This window comes from Xenopus laevis, chromosome 8L (assembly GCF_017654675.1).
Source record: "Xenopus laevis strain J_2021 chromosome 8L, Xenopus_laevis_v10.1, whole genome shotgun sequence".
In the NCBI taxonomy this organism is placed as follows: domain Eukaryota; kingdom Metazoa; phylum Chordata; class Amphibia; order Anura; family Pipidae; genus Xenopus; species Xenopus laevis.
In genome coordinates, this window is record NC_054385.1 from 97,489,683 (window position 1) to 97,513,866 (window position 24,184).

Consider the following 24,184-nt stretch of genomic DNA (forward strand, 5'->3'; position numbering starts at 1 on the left):
AAGGAAATAAAAAAGGTTTTCCCCTTTCCACCCTTAATTTGCATATGCATATGTGGATTCGGTGCATCCCTAGTAGCTTTACAGAGAATTTTCTATTTAGATGGGGTCAGTGACCCCCTTCTGAAAGCTGAAAAGAGTCAGCAGAAGCCAAAGAATTCAAAAAACTATATATAAGAAAAAAATAATAATAATGAAGCCCAATTGGCCATTCTAGAACATACTAAAAGTTAACTTAAAGGTGAACCACCCCTTTAAAAGTTGTTAGGGAACAAGAAGTTTATAGTCAAGCAATGTGTAGTGCATTGGTCTAGGGCTGAGCATGCAGTACTTAATAATCAACAGGATGGTAGGCTCAGCACCCATGTGCTAGAAATAAGGGGATTTTTTTCTGCTTCTTCCTGCTCCGATGATTAACCCCTTCACTAATCCACAAAAAGTGAATAAACTTTTCTGCACAAGCAAGTAACAAAGCCAATAGAGAGCAGTGGCTAAAGGGGTCGCTGACGCCCCTTACCATAAAGGCAAATCAGAGTATGACAACACCCTTGTGAAACAATGTGCACAGTCATACTGGAGATAAGCAATAAATTATAGCCCTTTGGCCCATTATCTCATCCTCTGCACAAGGATCCCAATGCATGGTGCAAACACCCTATGTTATACGTTACTGGGGTGAACTGGATACCAGTTTGTTCAGTTTATTTCTGCCAGCAACTATTATTAGAAGAGAGGATCATCCGTACTGGTGAAGCAGAGACTTTTAATCACAATTCTTTGCACAGCACCAACAAACATACACACAATGTACATTGTGCAGGTCTAGAGTTACACAAGAGGTGGGCTCTGACATTAACCTTGGATCTCTTATGGGGTTGGGGACGTTAATCATAAACCATGAGTGTTCAACCTGTGGTCCTCCAGCTGTTCAACAAAAGTTGGAGGGCAAGAGGTCGGGATATATAAGATGACAAGATCTAACAAATTTTACATAGTATAATATGTCCTTTATTCTTCCACACACAGGGTCCCTCTAAAGAAGTTGGCCCCCAACAAATGACCTACATGCATGTTAAAAAGAAGGATCTACTCACTTCTATTCAGTGGAACTGCTAGAAACATGGAGTTCAGGCACAGATAGATGGCTGCAGGCTGTAAATGCTTGCTTAAAGCACTGAAACACATTGTTTCTGCTCCCTGTAAGGGTGTTAGCAGGAAGGAGTTTATTATCTACAAAGCCTGCTGGACACCAACAAAAACCATTCTAAGGCAGTTCTAACTGTAATGTAGATGCGCAGTCATGCACTTTCACTTCTGCAGGAAGGAAAGTTACAATTGGGCAAGGTTTCTATACACTTTTTTTTTTTAATTAGTTTAAATTCGGCGAATGCCAGATCACACTGCAACACTACGGTCAGTTTCATCTGGGGACAGCTGACCATTCTGTGTGTATTTAGAGAGCAAGAGGAATCTGCTTACAGACTGACTTGGAGAAGTTACACGTTTGTGCACAGCCGAGTCCCAAGCCATTGGCCAGTACTGGGACAGCCATGGGTTAAATCAGGGCTGTTGTGCAATCAGTGCTTCTTGCAGGGACACCACCACATTACCCAAAGTAACAGAACGTGCAATGTCTTTTAACTCTTTGTCTGCCACTGGGCAGTAGTAACTCTTTGCAGAGCCGGGGCAGCGGAACCAGGTCGACTCACATCTGGCACCTCGGGACGAGTGGCCAATTTTTTAGGTGCTTAAAGCGTTTAAAGTGTTGTGTAGAAGAAATAAAGGTTAATTTCCACAAGTGACAAGGATTTATATGGCCAGTTGTTGTTGTTGGCATAAACTTCCAGAGCCAATGAGGGGCTGTGTAAAGCTACTGTACAACAGCAGTTGCAGAGCAGCTGCAGCAGAATGTTTATACTATGTCGTTTTCTTATTAGTAAGTGCAGACTGGGCACTCGTGAGTATCCCTGCACCCCAGTGCTGACAGCAGCAGGACAGAGCAGCAATCACTAGTAGAATCGAATGCAATATGCTGAGTCCAACTGCCCTACTGAAAGCTGCTGACATGTGCTGAGCTCCACATGCACATCCCCCCCAGCCTTCTCTCACTTACTCACCAAGTTCCAGCAAACAAAGCCACGGCCGACCCAGGCATATCCAATTGCCTCTCCTTCTTCCCTTCTCACACCAGCAACACCCAAAGTTGTACTTCCGTGCAAATGACCGTAAAGGCTGCCTGCTGCAAAACAGTCCCGACTCGCTGTGCGGAGCAAAGGGTGCGCCGCAGATATCAGAAGTTTGCTTCAGCTACAAGGCAGCAGCGTCTTCTCCCTGTGTGCGTGTGTCTGTGCAGAGGCAGTAGCTGGGTGCAGAGTGGAATGACTGCATGGCTCTGACTCATCAGCTGAGCTCACAGCTTGCAACAACAACACGAAAAAACGCCAGCAGTGAGAGTGCGAGAGGGAGGGGAGCCACTGGGCTGTACCATTACACAACTCACAGGGACCGCCCTCTCTACTGAAAGACGATTTATAGCGCAGGGCAGGGGTGAAGAACGTTCGCTGCTGCTCCGCATGGAGTCACAGTTATAGATTAGCTTTGTATTGTCTCAGGCGCTTGTCAGTCTGCACCAATGTCAGTACATTCCCTCCCTAAACTTTCTCTAACACCCTGCATTTAAATAACCAGTGCACATTTTGTTACCTCAGTGTGGTCACCTTCTTGTGTGTCATGGTGGTGACCATCTAAACCAGGGGTGTCCAAACTTTTTGCAACGAGGGCCAGATTTGGTGAGGTGAAAATGTGCCTTTTTTTTTGTTGCCTAATGCTCTGGCTGTTTAACAAAACGTCCCCTTCAGTGGTCTTTTTTGCCGCCTAATAATAAATGAACATTTGATTTTTGTTTTTATTTCTTTTTTGACTTATCTGCTACAAGATTACAATGAATCATTAGGGGGATTGATAATATTAACTCTAAGGGCTAGGCCACACAGGAAGATTTCAGGGAGATTCGTCGCCTGGCGACTAATCGCCGCGTCTAATCTCCCTGAATGGCTTGCTGTTATCTCGAACCCGCTAGCGCTAAAGTCACGACTTTAACGCTAGCAGGTGCAAGATACCAGCAAGCCATTCAGGGAGATTAGTCGCCTCAAAGACACGGCGATTAGTCGCCAAGCGACTGGTCTCCCTGAATCTTCCCGTGTGACCCTAGCCTTAATTTGGGAGTAGTTGATGCTGGGTGTGCTACTCACCTGTCTCTGCTGTCTTTGATTTTTCTTACAGCTGCTCAGTACTGTTCACCTTTGCTGATTAGACTCCCTCACTGTACTTATCAGCTCTGCAACTCTGTAGTTATATATATAATCTATGTACGCGATTCCTGATCACACTGTGCTGGCAGGCCACATTATTATTAATTTCATGACGGAGGCTATAAATTAGAAAATGGGCTGCAATTGGCACCCGGGCCGCACTTTTGACATGCCTGATCTAAACTTTCCCCAGTAGCGATCCTAGAGGGGGCGGGCCCTGGTGCGTGACGCGCAGCCGGGCCCCGCCCCCTCCGTACGGCCGCATTTGGCCACATTTTCAGCAGCTAACGGACTGCTGGGGGGCCCTGAGGGGGTGCGGGCCCTGGCCGCTCGCACCCCCTGCTCCCCAGGTAGTTCCGCCACTGACTTTCCCTTACAGGCACATAACGTTACTGTATTGCACAGTAACACCCTATGCACTGTACATACCCACCTTTAGGTTAACTTTTAATATGTTATAGAATGGCTAATGCTAAGCAACTTTTCAATCTTTTTTTTTATAGTTTTTTTTTTTAAATTAATTGCATTCTTCTTATTATTTTTTACTGCTTGCAAATGACCCCATGTAAAAAAACAAATGCTCTGCAAGGTTTCAAATTTATTTTTACTGCCAGTGTCAGACTTGGGTGTCAGGGGCCCACCAGAAACCCTTAGACCTTGGGCCCACCAGAAAACCTTAGACAGTAGACCTTTCCAAACTATTATTCCTCCTCTACTCACTCAACCTCTTTGTTCTCCTAGCCTTTTATATAAACTTACAATATTCTCCCATTATTAAGCATTTTTCCCCATAAAGAAATAGGGAATGACCATGAAATAAGCCAAATCTTTAGAAACAAGAGGGCCCACTAACACCCGGGCCCACCGGGAGTTTTCCTAGTATCCCGGTGGGCCAGTCCGACACTGTTTACTGCTACCTTTTATCATCTTTCTATTCAGGTCCTTTTCTACTCATATTTCTGTCTTTTATTCAAATCAATGCATGGTTGCTAGGGTCATTTGGACCAAATTGCAAACTGGAGAGCTGCTGAATAAAAAAACGAATCCAACTGCAAATTGTCTCAGAATATCACTCTCTACATCAATTGTTCTTCATTTCTTATTTTTATAGTTCAATGAATTGCCTTCTTTTTCTGACTCTTTCACTGACCCCATCTAAAAACAAACGCTCTGTAAGGCTACAAATGTATTGTTATTGCTACTTTTAGTGCTCATCTTTCTATTCAGGGCCTTTTCTATTAATATTACAGTATCTTATTCAAAGGAATGCATGATTGCTAGGGTAATTTTGACCCTGGCAACCAGATTGTTGAAACTGCAAACTGAAGAGCTGCCGAATAAAATGCTAAATAACTAAAAAAAAAACAGATAATAAAAAATGAAAACCAATTGCAAATTGTCTCAGAATATTACTCTCTAAATCATATTAAAAGTTAATTTGAAGGTGAACAACCACCTTTAAAAGGGGTTTTCACCTTTATATTAACTTTTAGTGACCCTAGCATAATAATGAGCCCAATTTGTGAAACCCCTATTCTAAAATATAACGATATTAGAAGTTCCATATAAAAGCACGAGGCCAAAGGTTTCAGTGAGTCATGTGACATAAATGTCATCACTTAGCTCCGATTATAAGTGATGACATCAGTAAGCACCGTTTATACAGTGGATAAAGTACCCCCTCTTGTAAAATATAAGGATATTATAAGTTACCGAGGAGTTTCATGACCATATAAAAACACAAGGCCAAAAGCCGAGTGTTTTTATACAGGTCATGTAACTCTGAGGTAACTTCTAATATCCTCATATTTTGCAACTGGGGGTACTTCATTTATTATAATACACAAGTTTCAGTGAGTCATGTGACACAATGACATCAGAACTCACCGTTTATAAGGATATCATTTAAACTAACATTGACTGATGGTGTTATGGCTCTTGTGTATTATATGAGAAAACCAACATTTACTGATGGTGTTATTTTCACATATTTTAAAATCACTTTTCACAACAGTTTGTTCCATTGACTTCAATGGTTTTGCCAAGTACAGAGTAATTACTAAATTACCAGATTGTCAGGAACATTTAGTCTAGCGGCACAAAGAGAGGGTTATCTGTACAAAGTGCAGTCTGAAAACAGCGAATAATTTGCCCAATGTAGCCTTAATTGTAGCCTCACAGAGCAATAGTTTTTTGTCAATAACCATTTGAAAGATGAAGACAAAGGCAAATAATTTAAAGATATAAATAAATGAACAAAAATAAAGACCAACTTGAAAGTTGCTTGGAATGGGATATTCTGTAACACACTATTGGGCACATTTACTAAGCTCGAGTGAAGGATTCGAATGAAAAGAACTTCGAATTTCGAAGTATTTTTTTGGGTACTTCGACCATTGAATAGGCTACTACGACCTTAGACTTCGATTCGAACGATGCAAACTAAAAATCGTTCGCTAGTCGAAGTACTGTCTCTTTAAAAAATACTTAGACTACATACTTCAGCAGTTATGGGGACCTTCCCCAGCACTTTTCTACGTTTTTTATGATCGGATAAAAATCATTTGATCGATCAATTAAAATCCTTCGAATCGTTCGATTCGAAGGATTTTATCATTCGATGGAACGATTTTTATTTGATCGTTCGATCGAAGTATTTGCACTAAAATCCTTCGAATATAGAATTCGAAGGATTTTACTTCGAGGGTCGAATTCGAGGGTTTATTAAGCCTCAAAATTCGGCCCTTGATAAATGTGCCTCTAAAAGTTAATTTAAATATAAACTACCCTTTACATTTTTGCTACAAGAACATCAATTTAAGAAACAGTGAATAAGGAGGTATTGAAGGCTTTGCCAGTAAATTATCATTCCCAACACTATTTGGATTAGAGAATTACTCCAGGCAAATCTGTCAGAACAACTTGTGACAGTCTGAATTTGTTATAAGATTATTGTTGTTATTAATCACTTTTAGCTTGACTTAATACCATCAAATTATGTTGAGTTGTATGGTTTAAGGTGGAATAAAAAATGGCATTCACACAATTTTGAATTTGTCATTCAATGACTTTCTGGCCAAAATTAACATTTTCCTCCAAATACATCTTGACAGCACATTTTTAAAAGACCCCCAGGTCTAGTGACACAAAGCAACAAATTAGATGTTTGCTTGCAAACAGGTGACCAACAAAAGCGACCTGGGTTACCAGACCTTGTGCAACTGTTGACACTTGTATTACATTAGCCCATGGCTATTAGGTTGGCACTGCTGACTTTGTTTCAATGCAGAGACAAACCTTGTCAGCAGAACATGAAGCTCTTTCATCTGAAACCGTCACCTGGACAGTTGTCTCTGCTTTCAAACTCGTTGTTGTGTTTATTTGTTGCTGTGACAAAAGGCAGCCATGTGAACCCTGCCTTTATAAGCTTGAATGTGCTTGCTATGTGAACCTAGCAACATTACACACAGCCATTGCATGGGTAAGTGGTGTCCTGCAACACCTAAAAACACACAGACTGCTAACCTGTGCCACAAACATGAATTAGCCTGAGCAGTGCTGGGAGTAGTAAGTGAATGCTGGTACACCATGAATTAGGCAATGCACTATAAACTGAAAATAAGTACTACCGACATGTAATTTGTCCAAACGCACAACAGGATATCCTGAATTATTCCTGTTTTTTATGCTTATAATAACCTGCCATACATAACAAGGTCATATTGTGATGTGTGTGCCATGCACAAAAACCCTAAAACATTGGCACCGTGTCCTTTAAATAAATAACAACAAAAAATAATAAGGTTCTCTTTAAGAATCAAATGTAACAGACTCCTTGCTTTTGTGCAAAATATGTTGCATTTGGAATTTGTGACATTTGACTACAGAAACTTCTCTATGTAAAAAAAGATAACTGTTTACATTTTGTATCTGCAAAATGACTGGTCTTTATTTATACACTACAGAGTTTTACAGATGTATTATTATTTATATTAGCTTCTGAACCAGTGGAGTTTACAATCAAATTCCTTATCGCATGCACACATTCATTAATCAAGGGCCAGTTTACCTGTTTGTATGTTTTTATAGTGTGGCAGGAAACTGAAGTTCTCAGAAGAAATGCCAGAGACATAGGGAGAACATGCAAATTCCTTGCAGATTGTGCCCAATGAAGGACCCCAATGCAAAAGTACCAACTACTGAGGTACTGATTTGAATGCATTATATATTATAAGAATATACATTTTCTATGAGCAATAGTGATGTTGTGCAAGCAGTATGACAGCTCTCTCCATTACATATGCTGCTCTCCCTGCTGGTGTACCTGCAGCCTGGGCCATTATCATCAGGAAAATTGTCAGCAGTGTCGGACTGGCCCACCGGGATACCAGGAAAACTCCCGGTGGACCCAGGTGTCAGTGGGAACTCATGCTGCTAAACATTTGACTATTTCATGGCTATTCCCATTATATGAGAACAAAGAGGCTAAATAGATGGAATAATAGATTATAGTATGTAAAAAAAGAGACTAGGAGAATAGAGGTTGAGTGAAGAGAGGAAGAATAATGGATCCCCTGGTGTAAGGTTTTTGGATGGGACCCTGGTCTAAAGTTTTCAGGTGGGCCCCTGGTGTCCCAGTCCGACACTGATTGTCAATATTTCCCAGCAATAATCACCTGCTTTGAAACTTAATGGAACTATAGAAAGTTGGTCATACTCTGTATGGTATCTGTAGACCAATGGGTCATACAGCAAAAACGTAGTGATGAGCTAAAAGTATCAGGTAGTGCATGGCCAGCCAAACAAACCATCAATTAAAGGGGTGGTTTGCCTTGAAGTTAACTTTCAGTATGTTTTTGAATCGGCCTTTTATTTTTATAGTCTTTTATCTATTTGCATTCTTCTTCTTATTCTTTCCAGCTTGCAAATGACCCCCATGTAAAAAACAAATGCTTTGTAAATTTACAAATGTATTTTTATTGCTACCTTTTATAATTTTTCTATTCAAGCCTTTTTAAAGGTGAACAACTCCTTTAAAAGAATTATAGACTAAAGACTGTAAGCAGGCAGACGCTGACCCAGCTCAAGGTCTCAGAAAATAACTTTTCAAAAACCAAAGTCTATTATTTCCCCATCAAGAGAAGCTCTTGGGTCACAAAGCTGATTATAAACACACACTATACAACTGTCAACACATTGGGGCTGATTCACCAAGGGCCGAAAATCGAGGGTTAATTAACCCTCGATATTCGACTGGGAATTAAAATCCTTCGACTTCGAAGTCGAAGGATTTTAGCGCAAATAGTTCGATCGCACGATCTAAGGAATAATCCTTCGATCGAAGGATTAAATCTTTCGAATCGAAGGATTTTAATCCAACGATCGAAGTATTATCCTTCGACCAAAAAAACTTAGGAAAGCCTATGGGGACCTTCCCCATAGGCTAACATTGACTTCAGTAGCTTTTAGATGGCGAACTAGGGGGTCGAAGTTTTTTCTTAAAGAGACAGTACTTCGACTATCGAATAGTCGAATAGTCAAATGATTTTTAGTTCGAATCCTTCGATTCGAAGTCGTAGTCGAAGGTCGAAGTAGCCCATTCGATGGTCGAAGTAGCCCAAAAAACACTGCGAAATTCGAAGTTTATTTACTTCGAATCCTTCACTCGAAGTTAGTGAATCGGCCCCATTATCTCTATTATTAGTCATTATGAAGTTTTATGTAACAAATACAGGTTTTTTTCGGGGTTTTTTTAAAGTTTATCAAAAAATGTAAATATATGGGGCAATTTTACTTACCTTTGAATTTGCGCCAGCGTTAGCTTCGCCGTTCTTCGCCAGGCGAAGTTTCGACAGGGCGCCGCTAATTCACTAAAATCCAAAGTTCCGCTCAGGGAGGCAAAAGGTAGCGAAGTTGCGCTACCGTTAATTTGTCAAGCAAAGCGAAGTTACGCTAGAGATGCCTAATTTGCATACAGCGCCAAGTTAAAGTACAATGGACGTATATGTAGCAGCAAATACATTACACTACACAAGCCTTGGAAAGCTTCATAAAATAAAATAGAGGTGTTATTTTGCCCTGTACATGTGCCCACTGTATAGTTTAGGTGCCATATGTTAGGAAATGTTGGGGTGAAGGGGGGTACCCCCAAAACAATTTACGATCTTTTTCAGCCTGTCCCCCTTAAAAAAGTAAAAGACGCCAGCGTTTTTTGGGACTTAGAAAAAATATAAAATTTTTTGAAGCAAGCCCTATCTACTCTATTGCACTTTGCCTGGTCTGAGGTGTCGAAGGCAAGTCTGGCGCAAGAGGTAACATTCAGTAAAATCCGCAAGTTAGTGAATTAGCGTAGTTACGTTCCTTCGCCATAGCGCAACTTCGCCTGGCGTAAGGGTGCGAAGTAGCGCTAGAGTAGGTCCACTTCGCTAGCGAATTTACGCCAGCACCCGTAAGTAAATCGGCGAAGTAACAAAATTATGTCACGCTGGCGAATTTTCGCTAGGGTTAGCCACTTTGCCCTTTAGTAAATTTGCCCGTGGTATCTGCTATTTTGTTTGCTTTTTGGTATATTTTTTTTTTTTGCTGGAAAGAAATATAGTGTGTATACCATTCCCAGTGACAGCAATTTAAAAATAAAGATCCTTTTTGCACACACAACCAAAAAAAAAAAAAATGAGAGGGAATATAGGTGGGCAGCATAGAGGACTTTCATTATAAGAAGAATTTACCAAAAGAAATTCCAGGATTACAAGCTGTTGTAAAAGGAATGGCAAGGAAAGTATGTCCCCACTAACTTCATGTTAATGTTGTGCTGCAAAGTTGTGCATTTGACAACCTGGCAAGTATTACAAACTTCCCTACAATATTTCATCATCAATGCTTTCTCAATAGAAGCAATTCTGCTTATTCATGATCTGACCTGCATTACCTATGAAGACAGAGCTATACAAATGGAGGTAGGTAGGTCTGATGTACTCCTAATACCTCCTAGTGCAACTGAGGCTGTATTGTACAAAAAGTCTTCAAATAAAAATCCTTAAAGGGACAATAAACTAAAAAAACAATATTTTTCTTAATGAAACTTAATGAAATGTAATCCTTAGGAACTTTCCAATATAAACAAATATACATTACAAATTCCCAATCGTTTTCAAGTTGTTTGTAAATGTAATATTACTACTGAGAGCAATGTTCATATGTTAATGCTAATCTCTGCACTGCTGGCTCTAACTGTTAAACCAATGTACTTGTGCCGAAGCTAGCTGATGGACAGACCCGTGAAGCAACAGAGAATATAAGAGAATCAATAAGAGAATTGAGAAGATGTATGCTACATTGTTTGAAGAGACAGAGCCAGAAGTGTTGTTAGAGTTGAACAAACACGGCTTTCAACTGCAATTACATTATCATATAACTTTAAAATCACTAAAAAAATGTTATGTAACTACACTACAAAATACATTTTCTTTCTTAACATTAATTCTATTTTGAATTCACTAAGGATTTTTATCATTAGAAATTTTGTGCAATACGGTCCCTATGTGATGGACGGGTATCAAGAAGATAATCAGTAAATCAAGAATAGCTGGAGGTCTGAGACCCTACATTATCAGGTGCCCCCTTTTGCAGTTTAATGGAAACATTAGCTTAACATTAGCCATAAAATATCTGTCCATATATAATCCAGTAAGCAATTATGGTGAATATTTGGTACGCTTAATATTTCATTTTGCAGAAATGTAGGCCCCATTAAGTGAAAAAAAAGAACCATTCTGAACCGACTGCTCAGAGTCAGAATTGCAGTGACACAGCTGTGCTTTCAGCATTGTAGTCCTTGCGGGCAAAGCTGCAGCAGGCACAATGGCTTATCTGTTCGGATAAAGCAGCCTCTTTATAGCTCTGATTTCAGGAGCAGTAAACGTTCTGTGATTTTGACTGGAAATAAAACCAGCAAATTTTGTTAATAAAAGAACGCCCTAAATAAAAATCAGCTGTTCCTATCAACAAATATGACTCCAAGAGCCTCTGTACCAAAGATGGCTAAACTTGCAGTTTTACGGCTAACTCTCCCGACATCCTTCCCCAGCCCCCCTTCCTAGATATATATAGGAAAGGACTGCACTGGTTTCATTGGATAAATTAAGCAGTTGAATTTATATTTGAATTATTACTTTTTTTTTGCTGCAACCCACTAAAGCACAACTTTTTTGACTTTGTGGTCCAGACCTCATGACTCTTGTAGTCCAAAATTTTTGTATGGCTCACCATAGTGCATAACAGTATCATATATACCTACATTCATCCTGCTATAGTTCTATTCCAGCAGTATCCAGAACAACAAATTAGCATCCACCTCAAATCATGCTAGATTATGACCCCCTCAACTGTTTGGCCCCTTCTAAAGAAGCCATCCCCTCATATAGGAAACTGAACCCTACAGAATATATACCTATGAAAGACTATATATAAATGCTGCTTGCACATACATTGCTACATATAGGGGCAAATGACTAACATGGGCGAAAATTCGCCAGAGTGACATAATTTCGGTACTTCGCAGATTTCCTACTGGTCACTGACGTAACTTCACTAGCGAAGGAGATAGACTCTAGCGGTACTTCGCTCCCTAACGCCTGGTGAATTTGCGCTCTGGTGAATGGACATAACTAGGCAAATTCACTAAGATGCGGATTTTACTGAACGTTACCTCTTGCGCCAGACTTGCCCTTGCCACCTCAGACCAGGTGAAGTGCAATAGAGTAGATAGGAGTTCCTTAAAAAATAGTGGAAACATTTTCTAAGTCCCAAAAAACCTTTTTCAGGGTGATAGGCTGAAAAATAGCGTAATTTTTTTGGGGGTAACCAGCTTCCCCCCTACATTTCCTAACATATGGCACATAAACTATACACTGGGCTCATGTGTAGGGCAATATAAAAATTAATTTCATTAAGGTTTCCTGGCTTGTGTAGTGTAATGTATTTGCTGCAACATATACATCCATTGAACTTTAACTTCCCGCCGTATGCAAATTAGGCAACGCTATCGCAACTTCGCTTGGCGCAGTAACGTTAGCGCAACTTCGTCAGCGTTCGGTGCTCTGGACACAACCTTGGATTTTGGTGAATTAGCGTTGTCCTGGCGAATCTACGCCTGGCGAAGTGTTGCGCTGTGAGCGAAGCCGTCGCTGGCAAATTTTCTGAGGTTAGTGAATTTGCCCCATAGACTATAGTCCAGGTAGTCCGTATAGAAAGACATAGTATTAGTAAATTAAATCTTGGTGAAGAGAAGCTTCTTTCAGCGAAAACTAATTCTTAAACCCTAGCTCTCTTTGGAACTTTTGAAACATCACCAGGTGTCACAAAGGCACCTGTTTGTAACAAATGTGCATACTATTTAATATATATAAACATGTGGATTTATCAAAAACCTAATCTCTAATTTAAAAAACTTTAAGATCACAAATGTGTGCTTATAGGTGCTTATTTATTAGAACATCCAAAACTTGATTGCGTAAAAACATGAAAAACCAACTCAAACACAGTTACCCATCATCAAATCAATAACTCAAATTAAAAATAGCTTGTGTTTTGCTAATTCAATTCCTACTGACTTCTATATAAACTCACCAGCTTTGAGATACCAAATTTATATATCTGAGTTTTTATCACTTAATAAATCTGAAAAATTTGAGTTTCGGAGAGCTGAATTCATGAATTTATGGCAATTATTAAGGAAAACTATCAGAGTTCAGATCTTCAGCATAAAAGACGTATGCAGTGAGACTAAATTATTGAAATATAGTTGTGGCACTTGAAAGGATAGGTATGGGATTCATTATCTGGAAAGCCATCATCCAGAAACATTTGAATTATGAAAGACTATCTCCCGAAGATAGTACTTGATCCCAGCTGAAATATAATTACTCCATATTGGAGGCAAAACAATCCTATTGAGATTTAATTAATGTTTCAATGTTTTGTTTAGGAAATGTAAGGTATGGAGATCCAAATTACAGACTCTGTATCCAGAAACCTCCAGGACTCATGGATTCTGGATAACAGATCTTATACATGTACATAATAGATTCACCGAGAACAGAAAGCTGTTCAAACAAAGCCCATGAACTTAAAAATATATGCCCAATTAATAACTCATATGTATACTTCATACTACATTCTACAAGGCAAAATTCCCATTTGAAGCAATATATGTAAAGGCAAAGACAAAGTTATTTTGTGATTGGTGGAAAATGCCATCCCAAGGGTCCTTAAGTAGAACACCATGAAATGAACACATTTTCAATCTAACAGTACATTTCACATTTTGGAAACTATAAGAACTGTTTCAATATGTCACACATCTGGTGAGCAACCTTTGCTGTTGTGCTACTGCCTGATTCACAAAGCACACATGCTGTTTGTTATGCACATAGGTGCAATATAGTACTATTAGGCCAGGGTAGAAAGATCCTGAAGCCAGACAGGCTTGAAAACACTGCAAATGACTCAGTTTCTCATAAATGCATGCCAAACATATCCTGCAGATTTTTCATATCTCATACAAAAATCTAAAACCCCAAAAAACACTTTGTAGTCTGAAAAGCCAACAATAAAAAATGCCAGCTGTTCCTGCACCTGACGGTACATATAATTATTTTGTCATGATCCCATACCTGTACCAAAATGTGTTTTCTTCATTTTAATTAGAAAATGTTATTCACTAATGGCATTTATGACAATGCAAAGGAGTGGCATTTCCATATTGCTACATGGGAGTTTCCTTTTTGTCTAGGGCCCTAGCCCATTTACATGCACCAAAAAGTAACAGTATTGACAAGACAATCTTATCGGCAGCGTCAGACTTTGGGCTGCTGCGCCAGGGGCCCTCACACATACCCCTCGGGACCCCCAAGCAAGCAAAAACCCCCTGGGCCCACCTGCACATACATTTTTCTTCTGACAGCCAGGACTGGGCCAGGGATGGAGGTCTGGGGCAGTGGCAATGGTTTCAGGCAGAGAATGGTTCTGGGCCCAACAGGTTTTTTCCTGGTGTCCCGCTGACCCAGTCTGACCCTGCTGATCAGTATCATGGTATTGAATTTTACAACATCAATAGGGTGAATAATTAAAAATGTCAAATGCATTGTAGATAAAATGACAGGTAAGAGTACACTAGATACAGGTAATAATGCAGCTAGATCCTGCAGATTGTCTTCCTCCTATACATGCCATGCTCATGTCATCTCAAGCTACTGTATATCAAATCACATTGCTACTCAGTCAAAAAACTCACAGCCTTTTTTATTATGATCAAAATGCGGGTAACAAGAAGGAATTATATAGACCTTCTTTGTCATTATGGTGAGAATGATCTAATCCAGGATCTTTTTTATACCTTATTCCTCTTCACATTAGTAAGATGACACATGGTCTTCAAAATGCCCAGAACGGGTCATTATCAACCTAGTAATATAGGGTTAGTTAACATCTTTGGCAAAGGATTTTATATTTGACCACTAAGGTTCTCTCTGAATATACCACAGAGGACATTATATTGAATGTACTTTAGGCATAAACGTTACATGTTCATAATACTGGTATGGGATCCGTTATCCAGAAAACTCCAAATTACAGAAATGTCATCTCCCTAAGACTTAATTTTAATCAAATAATTAAAATTTTTAAAAATCATTTCCTTTTTTCTCTGTAATAATAAAACAGAACCAGTGGCGGTAACTAGATTTTACTGGGCCCCACAGCACATCCATTTTAGGGCCCAGTAACCAGAGATATCCAGAGATTGCCTGTTTTACCAATAAATGTTGAATCTTGAGGTAAGGGAATCCAAATTATGTGTCCCACTCATTCTGGATAACAGGTCCCATACCTGTACTAAAATGAGTAAAAGTATATATTAATTTCTACAGTCAACAAACATAGGTAATTAATGTCAGATTTTAGCAGTCACTTTATTATTATTTTAGAGCACAAGCATATTGCGCAGCGCTGAGTTATTTAAACTGCAGCAATACCTGGAATCATACCTCCCAACATTTTGGAAATAAAAAGAGGGACAAAAAGTCGGTGCACACAGCGCAGTGAATTTTTCTGACCACGGCCATTTTTGTGGCCACGCCCCCTAATTACCATGTTCATTTTACAAAATTTGGCAGGTTATGAACGTTTGAACATATTTCTGTGGTTTGTTTCAGTTATTACAGTTTTACTAATGAAGGTGAATTGCCCTTTAAGCTGTGAATCTAACTTTTCCCAAGGGACCTGTTATCTTATATTGTTACAATTACTTATTTTTTATCTTGAAATTGTTATAAAAGTATCTTATCTGCTGCTGTGGCTGTACTGGGCTCCCTGCCAAAAGCCAATTAAGTTAGAAACATAGTTTCTTTTTCTGACTGTTCAATGCAGAAAAAAATTTGACTTTCCAGTACAAACGAGGGACTGCGGGTTGAGCTGTCAAAAGAGGGACTGTCCCTCTAAAAACGGGACAATTGAGAGGTATGTTGGAATTTCCTATTGATAAAGTCCAGTTTTCTATTACCTCCAATTATTTAGGGCTAGAAAGGGAATCTGTAATGCAAGTTTTATTTTATTTCAATGCTGTAGGACAATTTAAATAGACACCTAAACGCTGGGTACTAGGAACAAGACCCAGGCCATGCTAAATTCAGATTTTATATCATGCATATTAGGTGTATATAAAATAAGATATTTAAGTATATGGTCTGGGTTTTACTGTTTAGCTATTACTCAAGATCCTGCACTAAAGACTGGGTTTCAGACTGGATCTTGAACTGCATGTGGGCTAAACCAAGCTGCAACGTCAGCCATAAAGAGCGGCAGAACAGTTGTTTTCTGGAAGGAGGGCAACCTATTCAACTGGTCGTGCTTTAACAGTTACTTTTTTTGAAAATAATTTTGTCCAGAGCTAATCTAAGGCAGAAATAGAAACATTGCTTTTATCATGATTTTGTCACTGTAACTTGTGTCCATAAAACAAATGATCTATCCTTTTCGTCTCCAGGAGCAAGAAATGAAGGAATCACAGAGGTTATGATTGTGCTGCAGAGAGCAGCTTTGAGCAGCTGGCTACAGGTTCACATATCATGGCCAGGCTGAAAACAAAAGATCTTCTTACAAGCTGAAGTCTATGCACAGAGTTACGATGCAAGCTGATGTGTCGTGTACAAAAAGAATAAAGGGGATCTGCGTACAGCTTGACATCAGCATACGTTTCTGTGTTTTATCTGGGTCAGCCACAAAGGCTTTCAGTTTTGTCCGAACTGATTCCCTTTCCTAAAGGAGCATAAAATATTTGCTCTGAAAAACTGAATGTGCCATTTCTGCTTTAAAGGGAATCTAAACCCAAAAAATGAATTGATACAAACATCTGCAGTTTATTTTAATTTTCTAATTTTAGCAATATCTGAGATAGTAGCAGTTTTAGAATGCTAATACCAGACTTTTTGACTCTTGGATCTAAAGGTGATCCTCTTAAGAAACATGCAAATGATTCTTGAGGAACAAGTATGCTGCATTTATTGACACAGGCTGTTGTGAGAACCCTTCAAGGTGGTGGTAGCTCCAGCGTTTTACAGCATCACTAGGCACACTGAGAGCAATTCTTCTGAACAGACTGGTGGTGTGCATTGATGCGTAGCACCAAAACACACTCATCTTTGCACAACTGTGGTTGCACTTTGTACATGAAATGGAAGAAATTACAGGTATTGAACCTGTTATCTGAAAACCCATTATCCAGAAAGCTCCAAATTATGGAAAGGCCTTCTCCCATAGACTCCATTTTATCTAAATAATCAACATTTTTAAACATGATTTCCTTTAATCTGTAATAATTTAACAGTAGCTTGTACTTGATCCAAATTAAGATATAATTAATCCTTATTGGAAGCAAAACCAGCCTATTGGATTTATTTAATGTTTATATAATTTTCTATTAGACTTAAATGTATGACAATTCAAATTATGGAAAGATCCATTATACAGAAAACCCCAGGTCCCAAGCATTCTGGATAACAGGTCCCATAACTGTATATACCCTCGATGAGTCTCAGATGACCCCCCTATAATTTAGATGAGAGACTTTATTTGCAAACTGGCAGATTCTGTAGCTTACAATTGGTCCCTCATGGAATCATGTGGGAGGCTGTGTGTGCTTGGTAATAGCTGGGGCCCATTTGGATCCTAAGTATGTGTGATATTGATGCATGTGTCAATACTATATGAGATACCTGTTACCCCTTGTGTTAATATGTTTTTACTGGGTTCTGACATGCACTTTATTTAATATGTGTTGTTCTAGGAAAGTTATGCCATAAATTAATCAAGAATTCATCTAATTAATCTAGAAATATTATCCCTTTGGGAAATTTGAGTGCCTGAAAACATTTTTTTTATTTTTTCATTTGTTTTTTTGTTCATATAGTTGTGTTGGGAATCAGTGCACCTCCTCATATAGGGCATTAACTTAAAGGAGAAGGAAAACTCCAATACAGTTTATTGTCAACAGATTTGCCACAATAGTGCAAGCTAGAACGCAATATTTATTCTGCAGAATGCTTTACCATACTGAGTAAACAGCTCTAGACACTGTCTCTGTTTGTTTAGGATAGAAGCTGCCATATGAGCTTGGTGTGACATCACTTCCTACCCGAGTCTCTCCCTGCTCACTTACAGCTCTGAGCTCAGATTACAGCAGGGATGGGAGGAGGGAGGGGGAGAGGAACAAACTGAGCATGCTCAAGCCCTGCCCTGGAGGTTTATGCTGAAAACAGGAAGTCTGATACAGAAGCCCATGTGTACACAATAAAAGGAAAGAAATGCTGTGTTTCTTTTAACAGAGGACAGAGAGTAGCATTACTTTGAGGGTTTACAGGTGTATTTATATCGACCTTTCTGATAAAGCTAACTTAATTTTAGCCTTTCCTTCTCCTTTAACATATGTCAAAAAGCAAACAGCACAAAATGTTCAATAAATGTCCAGCCCTGAACCCAACGCAATTGAAGAGTGAAACGTGGCTGGCACTGAAAGGGTTAATTAGCCATAAATGAAACTATCTACAGAAATACTGGCAAATGTTACAATTCACCTTTTCCTCATAGGATATTGTGTACTTTAGCTATTCCTTCAAAGAGTTGTTGGACTATTCTGTAATTTTACATTGCTAGCTCATTGTATACCAGTGAATAGTTCAGTGATATTTTCATGGTTGTTAGTTGCTCTAGTACAAAGTACAGTGGCGCCCTGTCCTTGGGCTGGGCTCTATGTTCAAGCACTTACTATGCAGAAACAGTCCGGTCTTGCACAATACCATTACGCTGGAGTCGGCCCCCCCATCCTGTACTACAGAAGCTATGCAAGGCAACTCTTATTACATTTTGCCAGGGGGCACAATCCTAGACTGCTATTAAACTGACTCACATTTAACTACAGATACTGAATATAGTTTTCCAAGCTGTGACTGGAGTGGAGCAGAGCATCAGGTATTTTCTGAATAGTGTTAATGCAAGCCATTTAACACAAAAAACTATCTAACCTGCAGCCACCCAGCTACAGTATAAATCTTATTTTATTTACTGGATGTTATTTTTAAACACACTCAGGTCCCTGTTTTATTTTTTTTATTCCTCTTTATTTTCAATTTCTCAAATAAGAAAAACATTTCAAATTGAACGATACCGCATACATACCATTAGTCATATTATTTGCATAGTAATAAGTAATCATACTATTGTATTTATACGTTTCTGCTGTTAACATAGTCCCTGTTTTATTGTATCAAGTACAGGTGTTTGCCTTAAACACATAAGACAGGTCACCCACAGCAGCAAGAACAAATTAATATATTAATTTTATTGCAATGACATATTTTCTGAGGTTTTGTCCGAAAGCTTTATTTGAACACTTCTCCTCTAAAAGAGCAAACGGGACAGTTGGGAAAATTAGATCATCCACTGGGGAAAATGTCTGGGTTACCAATGGAAAGCACCTGGCTTATGGTAAACACTGGAGTTTAGGGCCAGGGCACATGGAGCATTGCCTTCACTGCCTTCACACTGTATTTTTGGAATGCTGAGAGAAGTTGAGATGCTCTCTTCCCCAGCTCTGTTGACCTGCATTGAAAATCAAAAAAACAGCTTCCGTCCCCAGATCTTTGCCGCCCTAGGTAAACCTTCAGCAATGAGAAGACATTAGAAGCCTGTTGGAACATTGTGATTTTCCATCCAACAGACCTGTGTACTAAAGCCTTAAAGCTAGTCATATGGATTCAATTTTGGTTATCCAGCAGTTGCATGCAGGCCCGGACTGAGAATTAAAATAGGCCCTGGCATTTCAGGTCCACAGAGGCCCAATCAGCCCACATTGAGGCCCAAACAGCCCCCACCAGCCCACTAAATAATCACTTTCTATGGCACTTTTTTAGCAGCCCCTCTGGCATTTGCCAGAACCCACAGATTGCCAGTCCGGGCCTGGTTGCATGTTATTGTATTAGATCACTCCAGTTGCTCTAATCTAGAGGCTAGTTGAACAGATCACTGTATGAAATTGTCATCCCAGATTTTCCAGATAGATGACACATTCTTTTGGGAATTATCCACGTTTTTTAAATGTGTCCCTATGGACCTTTCATCATCAACTGTTACTAAGTCCACACCGCACAATCAAACAAATCAACCAGGTATTACCAAATTGAGTGTGATCATTGTGTGTGGCAAGCATTTTGGGAAGTGATTTTCAACCTGTGTCAACCTGAACCCATTCTGTTGTTTCCAATACTGTGTAATATTAAGAAATATTTACTAATCAGGAAGGAATATTAAAGCATATTTAGAAATGAATGTTTGGGAAAGCAATTAGATATCTACATCTGAGCAGTGCACTATGACACAAGTCGGATGTTTTCATCCTGCAGAAAAAACACCCCTGTCTCTGCTGATGATCCCTAACTGTCGAAGAGCCCTACCTAAACTGCCTGTAGCTTCTCATCTTTGTGATTGCTCATCTTTGTGTTTGCTTGCCTTTCCCACCACAACATATCATATCAATTGTCAGAACACACTGCCACTTTATGGATAAACTATCATGATTCCTATACTGAATTATCTGAATAATGCATATAATGTAAGGCAGTTATGTGTAATGTGTACACAAATGTAATTGTGCTATCAGCTTACACCTTGGGAGCTAATAGCACTATTTATGTGCATATGAATAAAATATAGAGCTTCACTTCAAAATGTATGTCATTCAGCACTACTCAGCACATATGAACTCAGTTTGAAGGCTTCAAAACAATTCTTTCAGTTTTCATGTAGAAATTGGTAACACTCTGTTATTTGGATTTCTAATTTCATTTTTTAGCGAATAAACTGTATTTAAGTGAAAAAGACATGTCCACTGACCTCTAAATATGTTAGCCCTCGTTTATTATCCTTCTTAAACCAATGGCACACTCAACTCAAGTTTACAGTGATTATTCAACAGTCTATCACCTTAAGAAAACTAACATAAACTTGAAGAGAAAATTCATATTTGCGCAGTTAGTTCCCTGGTTAAAAGGAAACCTCTCTGTAATAAGGCTGCCATGCTACTTACCGTGCCACCATGCCACTACTTTATACAATTCCAACATAATGTAACTGACTCAATACAACAGATGTCTTTGCCAAGGTTACAAGTGTTGATTTACTGCAGAACCATCCATTATAGCACTATAACCACCCACTATAGCACCCAAACTGTATGGCTCCAACTCAATTCAACCATTAACCCCCAGGCCAGGCTCATTTATTAAAAGTCTGCACTACACAGGTTATAATTACCTTAAGTGTAATGCACATTCCTGATGACGCAGTAGAGTGAAATGACTGGGCGGGTAGTGTGGTGCTTTACATTTGCACTAGTACACAAACAGTTGGGCTTGTGAAAGGAAAGTATAACCCCCAAGAAACACTTTGCTTCCTCAATCTAACTATGTAACTTATCTGTATATGAGTTAGGGCTGGGACACACTGGGCGATTTGGGGAGATTTAGTCGCCTGGCGACTAATCGCAGCGACTTTTCTCCCCGAATGCCTCCCCTCACTCTGCGCCTGGATAAAATGAAAAGTCGCCGGCGCTAATCACACACGGCGATTCGTTTTCCGAAGTCGCCCGAAGTTGCCTCACGAGGAAACTTCGGGCGACTTCGGAAAACGAATCGCCGCGTGTGATTAGCGCAGGTGATTTTTCATTTTAGCCAGGCGCAGAGCGAGGGGAGGCATTCGGGGAAGATTGGTCGTGGAAAGTCGCGGCGATTAGTCGCCAGGCGACTAAATCTCCCCAAATCGCCCAGTGTGTCCCAGCCCTTAATGGGTAGAATCTCTGCTAATTTGTCTTCGCACTTCTCTTACTTGCTTAGGATGCAATCAGCTCCTAGGCTGCTTGCTCACCACAGTATCCAGTACTACACAGCACATACAGGCAAAAGCATTTAAAGGGCAAATCCACCGCAAAATAAAAATGTTACCTAATAAAAGAAAACATAATTCTAAGCAACTTTGCAATATACATTCATTACAAATTTTCTGTGGTTTTTAAGTTATTTATATATGTATTGCTATTGAAAGTAGTGTGTCCCTTTCTATTCTCTGCACTGGTGGCTCAGATAGTTGATACAATGTAAGACACGGCAACTGATCCTGTCTTTGCTGGGGAACTAAGACATTTGCAACATTGTTTAAACAGTAACAAAAAAGGAGTTAAGCAAATGCTACTTTCAATATCAATTACTTTTGCAAATAACTTTAAAAACACTGGAGATTTTGAACAAATGTATATTGGAAAGTTGCTTAGAATTGTGTTTTCTTTTATTAGGTAACATTTTTATTTTGGGGTGGATTTGCCCTTTAAATGCTTTTGCCTGTATATGCTGTGTAGTACTGGATACTGTGGTGTGCAAGCAGCCTAGGAGTTGATTGCACCCTAAGCAAGTAAGAGAAGTGCCGAAGACAAATAAGCAGAGGTTCTACCCATTTTTTTTATTAGGCAAATTTGTATTGGGGTTAACTTGTCATTTTTTTGTGGTATCACAATCTTTCAGGTGGGCTCCCTCTTCCTCATTTGCAATGTCTGCCCCACTGTCTTGAGGTCCTTAAATGCATTGCAGATTTCTTATTTAAACCAGTTACATTCTAATAAAGATATTTTTTCGCCAGCTTGTGTATTTCTAAATACAGTAATTATGCTGTTACAGAATGGCCCTGTCAGATCAATACAGTCATTGCATATCATAAGTGAGGAAAGGGGCTGTGAGCAGGGTTGCAGATTACACACAAATACACATACATTCACAAGAACACAGTAGGGCAAATTTCCTAACACTGAGATCATCTTCTCCAATGTAATAACCAACACCATCATGTAAGAGATTTAATTATTCTGCCTGCTGTAGCCTACCCAATGCTTATTTTTGCCAACAAGAAATTTCCCATATTCAAAATAGAGCACCATGTTGCTCACTGACTCCTTGGATGTCGTTCCCAGTGGCTTCAAAGCGTCAGTGAGCAGTTTTATAGTACCTGCACAGAATGACCTATACGGTATGTCAATCATTAATTAAACCAATTCAGCCTGGTTCCCTCCTGAAATCATATCAAGAGATTTAAGACAAATACATCATACAGGCAATATATCAATATACTTTTATTGACATACTGACTCTTGCATAACTTCTACAACTGAACGGCTACAGGTTGAGCAACACTGATATAAATCATTAATGTCACCATTCTTTCTGACTTCATCTTACCCTATAATGCCTACTGGCTGCCCCCTCCTCCTACATGCTATGTATGGCTCCACTATGCGTGGGGTGCTGAGTAAGTAACAAATATTAGCTACCATGTTCTGTCATATATACAGTATATATCTCAGTGCACAAACCTTTAAGGGTCCCTGTGGAAATACAAAATGTGTCTGATAACCAGAAAGCCTTTGAAAGTAGAAGGAACACAGACCTGAATTGCTGCACTTTGCTCAGTTGAACCCGGAGAGATCAGCTGCTCCTGTCAGTTGCAAACACCCCAAGCAAGAGCTGAAATAGACACTTGGATCAGGATACTTCATGAAAACCATAAAACCAGAAGAGAAACTGCCACTGCAACAGCAACAAAGCATTTTCTTTTCCACAGGGTGCCTCACCCCGTATTTCTGTCAGCACTCCAAAAGCCAGCTACTCTCTGCCACAGTCCATAAATGAGTTGTTTGTGTGCCTGTGTGTGTATATGCTAACTCCATATAGTCGTCACTTCCTTGTATTCGGAGCTTTACTCCCTCCCTCCTCCAGTGGTGAAATTAAAAGTACAGGAATTCTTCAATGCCAAAAGTCATTGCCCTGATGTCTCTGACTGTTAAAGGGGAAATATATTCTCCAGTTGTTTTTACATAAACAGACCAGTAAACTAGGAAAATATAATGCAATAAAGCAATGGTAATAATTCTCTTTATATTTGTTCTTATGTATATGGGTAGGAGCTGCATGGCCACTCTAACCATTAATATTAAAGAAAATGTGTGACCACTGGGGAGTTTGTATCGATGTCTGTGTAATTTGTGTACAATAACATTATAAGCATGTAAGCACGGTCTTATGAAGGACAGATAACGCCAGACTGAATGACATATTTTGTATGAGCAAGTGATTAGACATTTTAAACAAAGTCTGGTAGTGTGTGCCGAAGTAGCATTAATCTATTTGTTCACGCCAGTGGATCAGGTGTGAGCAGATCTGAACAGGAGTGAGAACAAGTAGGAGCTCCTGGGCCATAAGACAGAGTTCTACACAGAACCAGTTTTT

The 24,184-nt window shown here is 39.4% G+C and overlaps 1 protein-coding gene across 3 annotated transcripts in view; it reads right to left on the reverse strand.

The window, feature by feature from the left end:
- Window positions 1-23,590, reverse strand: part of mideas.L (mitotic deacetylase associated SANT domain protein L homeolog) — a 69,775-nt gene extending 46,185 nt beyond the window's left edge. The window contains exon 1 of one of the 3 annotated variants that reach the window (XM_018231051.2): window positions 23,346-23,590. The gene's annotated coding sequence lies outside the window, so the exon portion shown is untranslated. Of the gene's footprint in view, window positions 1-2,114; window positions 2,499-23,345 lie in introns of those variants that run through there. The other 2 variants (XM_018231050.2, XM_018231052.2) reach the window with 2 other exon arrangements.
- Between the last annotated feature and the right edge of the window lie 594 nt (window positions 23,591-24,184).